General features: G+C 33.9%; 1 long non-coding RNA gene across 4 annotated transcripts in view; it reads right to left on the reverse strand.

The window, feature by feature from the left end:
• The window catches only part of LOC149786935 (uncharacterized), a 28,659-nt gene extending 17,074 nt beyond the window's left edge, over positions 1–11,585 (reverse strand). For 2 of the 4 annotated variants that reach the window (XR_016425234.1, XR_016425233.1), the window contains exons 1-5: positions 11,457–11,585; positions 10,657–10,815; positions 7,701–7,859; positions 3,014–3,115; positions 2,079–2,196 (exon numbers count right to left, since the gene is read on the reverse strand). This is a non-coding gene — a long non-coding RNA (uncharacterized LOC149786935). Of the gene's footprint in view, positions 1–1,846; positions 1,965–2,078; positions 2,197–3,013; positions 3,116–7,700; positions 7,860–10,656; positions 10,816–11,456 lie in introns of all 4 variants that reach the window. The other 2 variants (XR_016425235.1, XR_016425236.1) reach the window with 2 other exon arrangements.
• Between the last annotated feature and the right edge of the window lie 392 nt (positions 11,586–11,977).

The raw sequence follows: 11,977 nt of genomic DNA on the forward strand, positions 1-11,977 counted from the left end.
TAAACGATCCTATTTTTTCCAGCAATATACTTACCCCATAACGGGCATTGTGTTGACTTGCTATTAAACCAACTACAACTAAAACATTACCAAAGATGAACGGCTAATGAAATCCAAATCGATTAAACTTATTTCCTACTCAGAGAGTGATGGACTGTTTTAGCAATCACATTTTTAAAAAATAAGGCCTTTGTGTGACTGAAAATAGCAAAAAAAAACAACTAATAATAGAAATTACGTATATGTTATTATAGACTTTGCAGAAATTATACATGCTAGTGATTTTGGAAATAATAATAATAATAATAATAATAATAATAATAATAATAATAATAATAATAATAATAATAATAAATGTGCTAATCGTGTCATTCACAAAGTGTTTATAATAGTGTCGCCTCACAGTTGGAGCGTGGTTTCGTTGACCTGGTTCGTAGGTTTCATGTTGTTTAACCCTGTAATACTTCAGTAACTGGACTGCAGTCATTGTAGACGTTCTAACAATACAGCGAAAAGTCGCTTCTAGAAGCAGTAGCGATATAAGTGCCCAAGACAACTTAATTTCTATCTAGGTAACGGGTAATGTGTATGATAAAAGTCGTATATGTGCAAAACTTCAATAACTTGACTGCAGTCATGATAGACGTTCGACCAATACAGCAAAAAGTCGCTTCCAGAGACTGTAGCCGTATGAGTGTGTAAGACCAGTCAGTGACAATATTGATCAAAGGTAATATGTGTGTTAAAATCAAGTGTAATGTGTGTGATGAAATGTTGGATATGTGTAGCGATTCCATTATTCAAGGATGTACTGCAGTCATGATAGACGTGCTTACAAAACCACGAAGAGTCACTTCCAACGGATATTGCGACAATATAAATATGAAAGACCTCTCAATGTCAATACAGGTCAAGAGTACTGAATATGATAAAAAGTCGAATATACCTGCCTCATTCACTAGGTCTCAAATTTTTTCTTAGTCTTCCAAATTTGTAAATGAAAGCTTTATTACAATCGTATCATGTGTATTAATAAACGACTTTTCTGTATAAGCAATTTGGTGTGTCAGTAGAAATATATTTTAACAGATGGCGCTCCCAACAATGTTTATTTATCTTATTATCCCGAGGGGGAAAAGTATTATAAGCCATACTAATTGAATTTAGACCAAAATATAACAATAAACGGCAAAAATTAAATTTTAGATCATTATTTTAGTCACGTGTGTATATAATCTCGATGTAATGCAGATTAGAGCTTTCGCATCTAACTTAGAAGACGTATTACCTTTGTGCATAGCGATAGGACTGTATGTCTATTACTCTGACTCGAGGTGAGTTTATAAAACACCATGTTGAATGTTACTTTAATTGATGTGTAGAGGCTTTATATGAAATTATGGAGAAACAAATGGGTTTACAACATTTTAGATTTTTTACCAACTTAGATGGATTGTAAATAACTGGATGATATATCTACTATTGTAATGGCCTAGCAAAGAGCACACATATATATACATACTAACGAAACGAATTTGTATCACCTGAAATGACACAGGGGTTCTTCTTAATATAAATATAGAAACTTTTGATTACGACGGTATTTGTTGCCATTAGTTCAAAGTAATTATTCTTTGGCATCTACCTTCTTGGTCAGAGTTTGGAAGATACGGGGAAGTATTTATTTTAATCGTCCGTAATCTCTCTTCTGCAGTTGTAATATGGACTTTAAACATCTAAGAATACAGCATGTTTAAATAACTACAGTAAGCGTGGCTCTCTTTCTGCAGCACCATTTCCTGTATTTCGATCCTCCCTTAATTTTTATAATGATAGTACTACTCACCGATTTCGTCATTAATTAGTTTAGTTTCTAAAGAAGATGGTTGCATTCGCTCCCTGATAAGAAATTAAGAAATTTCTTGAGCGGATACTCTTGTTCGTTTTAAAGATGGTTAGCCTGCCTGAAAAGAAAGTGTGTAAGTAATGTTTTGCAAGTACATCTTGCCACTACTTTTAATGAACTTGTAGATAGTTTTAAGTAAGTGTTCAGGAAAGGTTTGGAAACTGACACGTACTCTAGATCCGTACAGGCAAGGTTTCACAGCACTATTTGAGCTGTTGTCGCATTCTGGCGTAGTCCCTAAGAAAGTAAGTAATACTTGTCTCTAATTTTTCATTGAGACTTCATCAGATCTGTGGACGAATGAAGGAAATATATAAGAAACATAATTGGGTCCGTGATACCTAAAATGCTCATACAGTATACAATGCAGTGTGTTACTTCTAGAATGCGGTCATATGACTGGTCATTTAAAGAATACGTTTTAGCAGATACACAAGAAAATAATGCTCACTCGGTTGAGCAAAGTATAACTATTTGTTGACAATATTAAACTTAGTATTTTATTTCTTTAAGAAATGAATTCAATTTTAACTAAACTAAATTAAATTATGAAGGCATATTATTTGTATTACTTGTAAAATATATGAACAATATTAGTTATAGATCTCATCTGATGGCAGTAGGACAAAATTTATTTGCAAAAGATATTATTCGTAGTCTAAACACTATGACTGTGCTGCGTCCCTTGAAACTGTCCTTCATCTATTTAAGTAAAACACAACATTTGGTTACGAGAAACCTACATGATCACACATCTTCGGGCATTAAAATCTTCCTCATCTATCATAACTACTCTCGCCTGTAGTATAGGAAAGGAGTCTTGAATCAAATTATGGCATAGTACAATTAAACACACACACACACATACACACTCACACACACACACACACAGATATATATATATATATATATATATATATATATATAAGAAAAGAGTAATGTATTCCTATATTTCGTCCTAATGCAAGTTATTCCTTACGACCAGTGAGTGTCCAAATAACAGATAGACGCCTGAGACACAGACACACAGTTACAGGAGTAGAACAATGCGTAGAAGGTATGGAAGAATAAGAGCAATCCAGTTGTAAGACATCATAGAAGTTTTACCTATCTGAAATAAACTAGATCATTCTGACATTGTTTTGCAAATTTACGTCTTGACAATATTGAAATATACAAGCCAGTCCTCCGTCGCCCCTTCGTTTGCTCCTGGGTCCAAAAAAAAAAACAAACAACATGAATCACGTACTTAACGACTAAATTATTAGAGGCAATATGTACTACCAGAAATCAAAGTAAACTTACCTTAAATTGGGTATAACAGCCAGGGAGGATGGCCACCAGTAACGTCAACGTCAAACGCGAAGAAAATTTTAAAGTCCACGCAAAACGGAAAATCGACATAAAATGGTTGAGCAAATTGGGTTCAATCAACCGAAATCCTTCAACGCAGTCTTTAAAGAATATTTGAACAAATGCACGCAAGAGCCAAGATAACTATCTGCTGACCATCCAAAGGATAAATAACACTGCGGACATCTGATAGGAAAATGAGTTAGGGCTTTCTTTGGAATAAGAGAGTAGCCATGCGATTCGTGTGACACTTACAGGGACACAGCATGCCAACATCTGTCTCAAGATTGTACATTAAAAGTTAATTAAAAGTGTATTGTGCAGTATGTTAAATGTATTTATAAAAAAAAAAAAAATATTTAATGTTTTGCTTGGCAAAGTAATCATATATGCACGGCACAACAATTGCTGACTGGGGCCAAGAGTGGCGGAGTGGTCTAAAGTGCGCACGTTCCGGATGACTGAAGTCTCACCTCTGTCTGCGTGGGTTCGAGTACGAGGCTCGGTTAACGTGGGTAGGTGAGAAAGCTTGCCAGTAGCTTCTCGTGGGTCGATGGTTCTTCCCTGAGCTTTCTAGGGAATAGCCACGTATAGCCTATCTTCTGCTGAAAAATGGCGTTAAACCATACAACAACAACAACAATTACAATCTCATTAAAATGATATTTAAGAAGTAAAAAAGACGCAATTATCAGACCCTAATCTAGGTATTAGCATGTTGGTCATAATGCCAGATCACAATATCATGATAGTGTATGTTCTGATACTAATGACCGTCATTCCGTGGAAAACGTATTTTTTTTAAACTTCAGGAAAGAATCGAAAATACAGTAGGCTTTTTTTTCTTGCACATATTTAATTAATGTGAGCAATGATTCATGCTGTCAAATTAAAAACGTAGACAAGCTGTACGCTTAGTAAGAGGTTTCAGCAATAAATATTTTAATATCTTTTTATTACAGTCAACAAAACTGCCATTGAATATTCAGGGAGGCTGCACCATGTATCACTGACTACATAAATTAAATATGTTAAAGACAAAGCGTTTTTGCATTTTCGATTCTTTCCTCAAGTTTACAAAATATACGTTTTCCACTGAAAGACGGCCTTTTGATTCAGCTCAACACTATCATACAATTGTTTACGTGATTATAGAGGCATTCCAAAAAGAATACTCTTTCTATACCAGGGGTAGAACCTAAATAAAACTTTACAAGTTCCAAAATAATGCAAAATTAGTATTCTTCTCCTTAGAACGATTTTAAAACAGCGCATAAGCAATTGCTACTTACATAATCAAATATTTATGCTGTGAAAAAGACAAATGTATGCATTAACAAGGGGTTTTGCAATTAAACCAAAAAACAAAAAAAAAAGATTTTATTAACCTCATTACTTAACGTTTCATTGAATATAAGGTTTAACGTTCACCAAACCCTTATTAGACATTTAATCCAAAAAAAATAAACGATTACAAGACATCTATTCTTGATGCTTATAGCAATTAACACACACTTTTAAATGCGAATCTTAGTATTCATTAAATGCTTATTAAATCATAAATGACAAATTTACGAACGCTTACAAAAAATTTATATTATTTAAACTTAATTTTTCATACAGTTAAAATATATTTGCCCTCTGCTTAATATTTATGCCAGGAAAAAACTCTTACGCATCTTTGAAACTATAGGCAACTATGTACTTATAATTAATATTAAATCTAAAAATTAATTACTAACCAAAGTTTGTCGTTAACACCCGAGAAATGTTACAGCTACAGGGTAAATGTGAATATATATAAATCCAAAGAGAAGTCTATTTTAGAACTTTACAATTATTTCATTTACTTGAATTATACAGCTCCTTATGTTATTGTGCTTCGAGAACATATTTATCTATTCATCCACCTTTAATGTCCTGGCAAAGGAAATGAAATTCCGCTCATGCGCATTTTGTGTGGGGAAGAAGAAAAAAAAAAAACAAGCAAGTGAATTCAAATATCTGCTAAAATGAGCCATTACATAAACCTTTTCCTGGAAAGAGCAAACATAGATACAATAAAATGTTATCTAGCATTGGATTCGACAAGCCTGAGTTGTCTATGCTGATGAAGCAATTTTCTGAAGATTTTGTTTTTCTACAGTTAAAATACCCTATTTTAATGTTTACAAACATACCTGTTCAAATGTCCTGGACATGTGTAACAATATCGTCGACATATTAATTAATTCCACTCTGGATTGATATTGAATGTTTGAATAATCATAAAACTAAAGGTGTCATTGATTATAACTGATATATGTTTTTACAATAACCAGATATCGAGATCAGAACATTGACTGAAAAAGTACTTAGATCCATTGTATATATATTATTTCATCCTCAGAACCCGACTGATATAATTTATTGCAGATGTGAATGGTACCGTATTGAAATGGAACCTTAGTTACCGAAGTATTAGGATAAATTATATCGTAGATAAAGAATATCCTGACCGACTGAGATCTCAATAGTTTACATCATTGCCGAAGCCAGTATACATATTTGAATTAGGCTCACACAAGAAATACTGTAACAACCAAAGGGGTTTCTTGACCCAGCAATGTTAAACCCTTGCGCGAATCCCGCTAGGAGTCATAAGTTTCCCCAGATTCCAAAGACTTCCATGCTACTACTCTAGTAAACTGGAAAGTCCAAAGTGTCCATTCTATAAATAATATATCTCTAATTAATACATTACCAAAATCTGACAACTTCCCAATTGTCTGTCAATAACAGAACGGTATAGATTCTCCTCAGTAACGTTCCGTAACTTACTGCCAGTATTACACGACGTGAAACTATACAACTCAACAATCTAATACAGAGAACTATTTTTACTATGCCACCTTCGGCCAATCAAATCGTGATATTAAGCCACATTTCGCCTGTAACTTTGCACGATATTTACCACAATAGCAACAATAAACTGCGCCTGCCGACTGTGGAACAGTCCCTTCGCGTTTATTTCATTGTATAATTTAACAATGATTGACATATGCCTTCAGATGTAGAAGGAATGTCACGAAAAATATATGCAAAATAAAGAAATTGTTCTGGTTTTGTTTGATACGCGCTTGCGAAAACAGTGTACATATTTTAATCTTATGCACGTTGTATATATTATTGGTCCTGTACATAATAAATGCCGCACAATACTGAAAGGCTAATCTATTGCTGTAACAATACCGGTGATGGATGTTTAGATTGAATGTCCTAATACACTGTCAGTTAAATTACTTTCTCTTTGTTTTGGTGGAGGAGTTTTAAACAGTTGTTCTTAAGCTATGCGGGTTCCCTATTATTATATCTAATATAAGGCGTATCAATAAAGACCTACATGGATATTAAGCTGTATATGCTTGTCATCAATCTACACCGTCGGGTCATTATTTTGAACTGCAATAGGTGCTAGCCTATCTAAACTGTCCCCTCTCCAGACATAATATGTTTACATTTGTGACGTCAATATGCAGGACGACTAAATAAATTCACTGAAAGAGTTCTTTACGTATCTGTTATATATATTGAACTTAACATGTTTGCCTGAGCTTTGTGTATGATTGAGGATAGTTTTGATGCGTACCTGCACATTGTTAGTAAGCTATGAATAGACTGTTTACTTGTATTTGTGTTCATGAACAAGCCTCGATTATAACATTAAAAGAATATAAATACAAGTTTGTTCCATGTTTATGATAAATTTCCATCAAGATAATTCCATTTCATCAGAAAAGGTTATTCAGACAGGTCATGTGCGGATGTATATAACGGTTGATATCAATAACATTATTTATTCCAATCTTAATATGGCCTTTTTGTTGTATTAAGTTATAACCAGACGGTAACTGCTTATTTATATTAGTCATTGGAATTACAAAGTGCTCATTGACATTTTGGTCTAAGACATTTATTTGGCATTATTGTGACTTCATTCAAATACATACGTTATTGTGATGCACCAAGTCTGTTAGCACATCTGCACAATCAAGATGTTTTGGTACATGAGCACATTAATGATTGGAATTCATTGATAACTCTTTATTTTGTACATGTGAAATAACTTTCAGGAATAGTTGATATTTAATTCAAAATAATGTCGGTTCCTTCTAAATTTTCACTTTCTGTTCCAGGAAAATAAATTATTTGTTGAAGTTTACCAAACTTGTTGTTTTCATCTTTTTCTGCTAATTAGTTTAAGACCATAGAGTTGTAATATTATCGTAGCCCTGAATTAATGAAGCAAACAAAAATGGCAGCTGAAATCGGACTTACTAAAAAGTTAACGATGCTATATAAGTTTTACTTACTGAGTTAGTACGATTTGGTAAAATAACATGCATGTATTTTCTTATTAGAAAAAAGCTTGGTTGTTAAGTATAGCTTATCAAGAAAATACCTTTGTCTTCCAGTTCCAGAATCCCTCCTTCAACCAAACTGATACCAGTTTCATTTGCTTTTGATGTAGCCATCAAGTTGTACTGACTTTGGGCCAAGAGGTGTTGAGTCTACGCTAAGTGAATTTTCAACCTAACTCAGCGCTGACTTTAGGACTCTGCTGCAAAAGATAGGGGGTAAATTTTCATCCAACATCCATGTACATAACAACTATGTAATGTTCCAGTTAATTAGGAGATGTAATAATTTTTTAAACAAACATCTTAAATGTATCAATTAAATATGTACTATTAGGCACTTTAAAAATTAATTTAATATGTGTGCAGTTGCAAATAGGGACAAATGATATAACTGTTTTGCAAAGAGACCAGGAAGAGGTATTTAACTATTATAAATTAATGCAAGACTATAGTTACTCTCCTATAGAAAATTAATCCAGTTCAGTACCAACGACTACTAACAAATTAAAGGCTGCCAAATCGTTTCAATGAATGCTAGGAAGTTAAACGTGGGTATATTCTTCGTTACATTATTGAGTGATCGACGCATTTCCTTGGGTGACCTTGTGTATGCCACTGAGGCTCTCGTTTTCAGGTTGGTATTTGTTACCTTACATTATAGCCTTCATAAAAAAACATGTGCACATTTTTCTTATATATATATATATATATATATATATATATATATATATATATATATATATATATATATATATATATATATATTGTTGCCATTGTTTTAGGGTTTATTGCCATTTTTCAGCACAAGATAGGCTATGCATGGCAGCCAGTATAACTGGTGGAGGAAGACCCCTGGAAAACCCAGGAAAGAACCACCGACCCAGGAGAAGCTACTGGCACGATTTCCCACGTACCCACTCTAGCCGAGCCTTGGACTCTAACCCACGCAGATAGGGGTGAGATGGCAGTGATCTGGAACGATGAGCACTTTAGACCACTCGGCTACTCGGGGCCCAAAGTGTATGTGTGTGTGTGTGTATATATATATATATATATATATATATATATATATATATATAGAGAGAGAGAGAGAGAGAGAGAGAGAGAGAGAGAGAGAGAGATATGCAATTTATATGGATGCATATGGGTATGCATGTGTATATGTATACGTACACGTGCGTATGCTTGTGAAGACCATCTAGAATTGAATAGTTCCCTTTAAATTCCTAAGACACCCAAGCAACCCCTTTTTTTAAACTGGAAAGTCTAATGTGTCCGTTCTATAGATCTCTAATTAATACATTACCACAAATCTGACAACTTCCCAATTGTCTGTCAACCACATGACGGCATGATTTCTCCTCATTAACATTCCGTATCCTACCGCTAGTATTTCACGACGTGAAACTATTCAATTCAGCAACCTAATATTTTTTACTACGCCACCTTCGGCCAGTCAAATAATGATTTTGTAACACATTTGGCCTGTAACTTTGCACGCTATTTACCACAATGGCAACAATAAACTGCGCCTGTTGACTGCGGAACAGTCCCATCTCATTTATTTCATTGTATAATTTACCAATAATCGACAGATATCTTCAGATGTTCAAGGAATGTCACGGAGAATATATGCGAAGTAAAGTGATTTGTCTGCTTTTGTTTGAAATTCGCTTACGAAAACATTGTACATGTTTTAATATTACGCACGTTTTTATATCATTGGTATTGTACATAATTAATGCCGCACAATACTGAAAGATTACCCTGTTGCTGCAACTTTGTATTTAGTAGAGAAAGACTTTATACAGTAATAATGATGGATGTCGAATAGTATGTCCAATGACACTGTCAATTAAACTAGTGTCTTATTATTTGGGTGGAGGAATTTTAAACAATTATTATTAGGCTATGTGCGGCCCGTTTTCGCATGAAATTTATATAAGGCGTCTCAATAATGATATGCATGGATATTAAGCTGTATATGCTTGTCATCAATCTACACCGTCGGGCCATTATTTTGAACTGCAAAAGGTGCTAGCCTATCTACACAGTCCCCTCTCCAGACATAATATGTTTACACCAGTGACTTCAATATGCGGTAGGAACTAATTGAATACACTAAAAGATTTCTTTAAGCATCGTTCATGCATACTTATTATGTGCACCTGACCTTTGTGTACGATTTAGGATAATTTAGATGCGTACCTACACTTTGTTATTAACTATGAATAGACTGTTCACTTGGATTTGTGTTCATGCCCAAGCCTTAATTATAACATTAAGATAATATCAACACAAGGGTTGTTCCAAGTTTATGGTAATTTTACATCAAGATGATTCAATTTCATCAGACAAGGTTATTCAGACAGGTCATGTACGGATGTATATAACGGTTGAGATCAACAACATTATTTATTCCAATGTTAATACAGCCTTTTTGTTATATTCAGTTATAACCTGGTAGGAACTGCTTATTTAAATTAGTCACTGGAATTACAAAGTGCTCACTGACATCTTGGACTAAAACATTTATTTGGCATTATTGTGACTTCATTCAAATACATACGTTATTGTGATGCACCAAGTCTGTTAGAACATTTGCATATTCAAGAGGCTTTGGTACATGAGCACATTAATGATTGAAAATCATTGCGAACTCTATATTTTGTACATGTGAAATAACGTTTAGGAATAATTGACATTTATTTCACAATACTGTCAGTTCCTTTTTAATTTTCACTTTCTGTTCCAGGAAAATAAATAATTTATTGTAGTTTACCAAACTTGATGTTTTCATCTTTCTTCTGCTAATTAGTTTAAGACAATAGAGTTCTAATGTTATCGTAGCCCTGAAGTAATGAAGCAACCAAAAATGGCGGCTGAATTCAGACCTATTAGATAGTTGACGATGCTATATAATTTTAAGTTACTGAGTTTGCACATTTTGGAAAGACAAAAAACTTGGTCGTTAAGTATAGCTTATCAAGAAAATACCTTTGTCTTCCAGTTCCAGAATCCTTCCTTCAATCAGACAGATACCAGTTTCATTTGCTTTTGATGTAGCCATCAAGTTGTACTGACTTCGGGCCAAGTGGTGTTTACTCTTATCTAAGTGAATTTTCAACCTAACACAGCGCTGACTTTAGGACTCTGCTGCAAAAGATAGGGGGTAAGTTGTCATCCAACATCCATGTACATAACTACTATGTAATGTCCCAGTTAATGAGATGTAATAATTTTGCAAACAAGCATCTTAAAGGTATCAATTAAATATGTACTATTAAGCACTTTAAAAATTAGTTTAAATTGTGTTCAGTTGCAAATAGGGATTATTAATATAATTGCTCTGCAAAGAAACCAGGAAGTATTACTTAACTTCTATTAATTAATGCGAGAATATGGTTGCTGTCTTATATAAGATTAATTTAGTTCAGTACCAACCACTACGAACAAATTAACAGCCTTTATGAGCACTAGGTAGTTAAACGTGCGTATTATCTTAGTTATATTATTGAGGCATTCATGCATTTCCTTGGCTGATCTTGTCTATGCCACTGAGGCTATATTATTCAGGCTGGTATTTGTTGCCTTATATAAAAGACTATGAGAACATTATGCCCTTTCTACCTCAAGGAACTCTTTACCTGAAATTTACAGTTACAAACTCTTTCACCATTCGATCTCGGTGGACCTCCATAACATACTTCTCTCTTTCTCTCTCTCTATTTCTCTCTCTCTCTCTCTCTCTCTCTCTCTCTCTCTCTCTCTCTCTCTCTCTCTCTCTCTCTACTCACCTTTGGCTTAGTACGGTGCGGAAGCAATGATTTGTGAGGATTTTCTCAAGTATATGATTTTATCTGATATTGCGCTGACGTTACAATATAATGTGAATCAACACTATCGTCTGATCTAGACCTACCACTGCTTCCGTGATTCAAAAAGAGGCTCTTCTAATTATAAATTTTAAAACTCCAAGTAAGTTTCTATTTTTGGGACATTGATCGGAAAGTTTTTCCTTCTAATATTATCACAGCTGTGGAATACTATTTAATTCCACTGCAGAGATTAACCTGCTTCTTTTATATAGTTTAGGGGGAAAGTTATATACACTGTACTTTAGAAGATAGTTAACCACCTTCGTGTCCACTTGACAAATATAGATGTCAATGGTAACATCTCAATATTAATCTTGAACATATTTTTCGAAAGGAACATATCTAATAACAATGTTGGAGATCTGAATACATCGAGTCTGGTTAAATTCTAATATTGACAGCATTTCGGGGAATTATATTATTTGAACTACAAAGGATAT

Source organism: Sinohyriopsis cumingii, chromosome 12 (genome assembly GCF_028554795.1).
Source record: "Sinohyriopsis cumingii isolate HCF-2022 chromosome 12, ASM2855479v2, whole genome shotgun sequence".
Lineage (NCBI taxonomy): Eukaryota > Metazoa > Mollusca > Bivalvia > Unionida > Unionidae > Sinohyriopsis > Sinohyriopsis cumingii.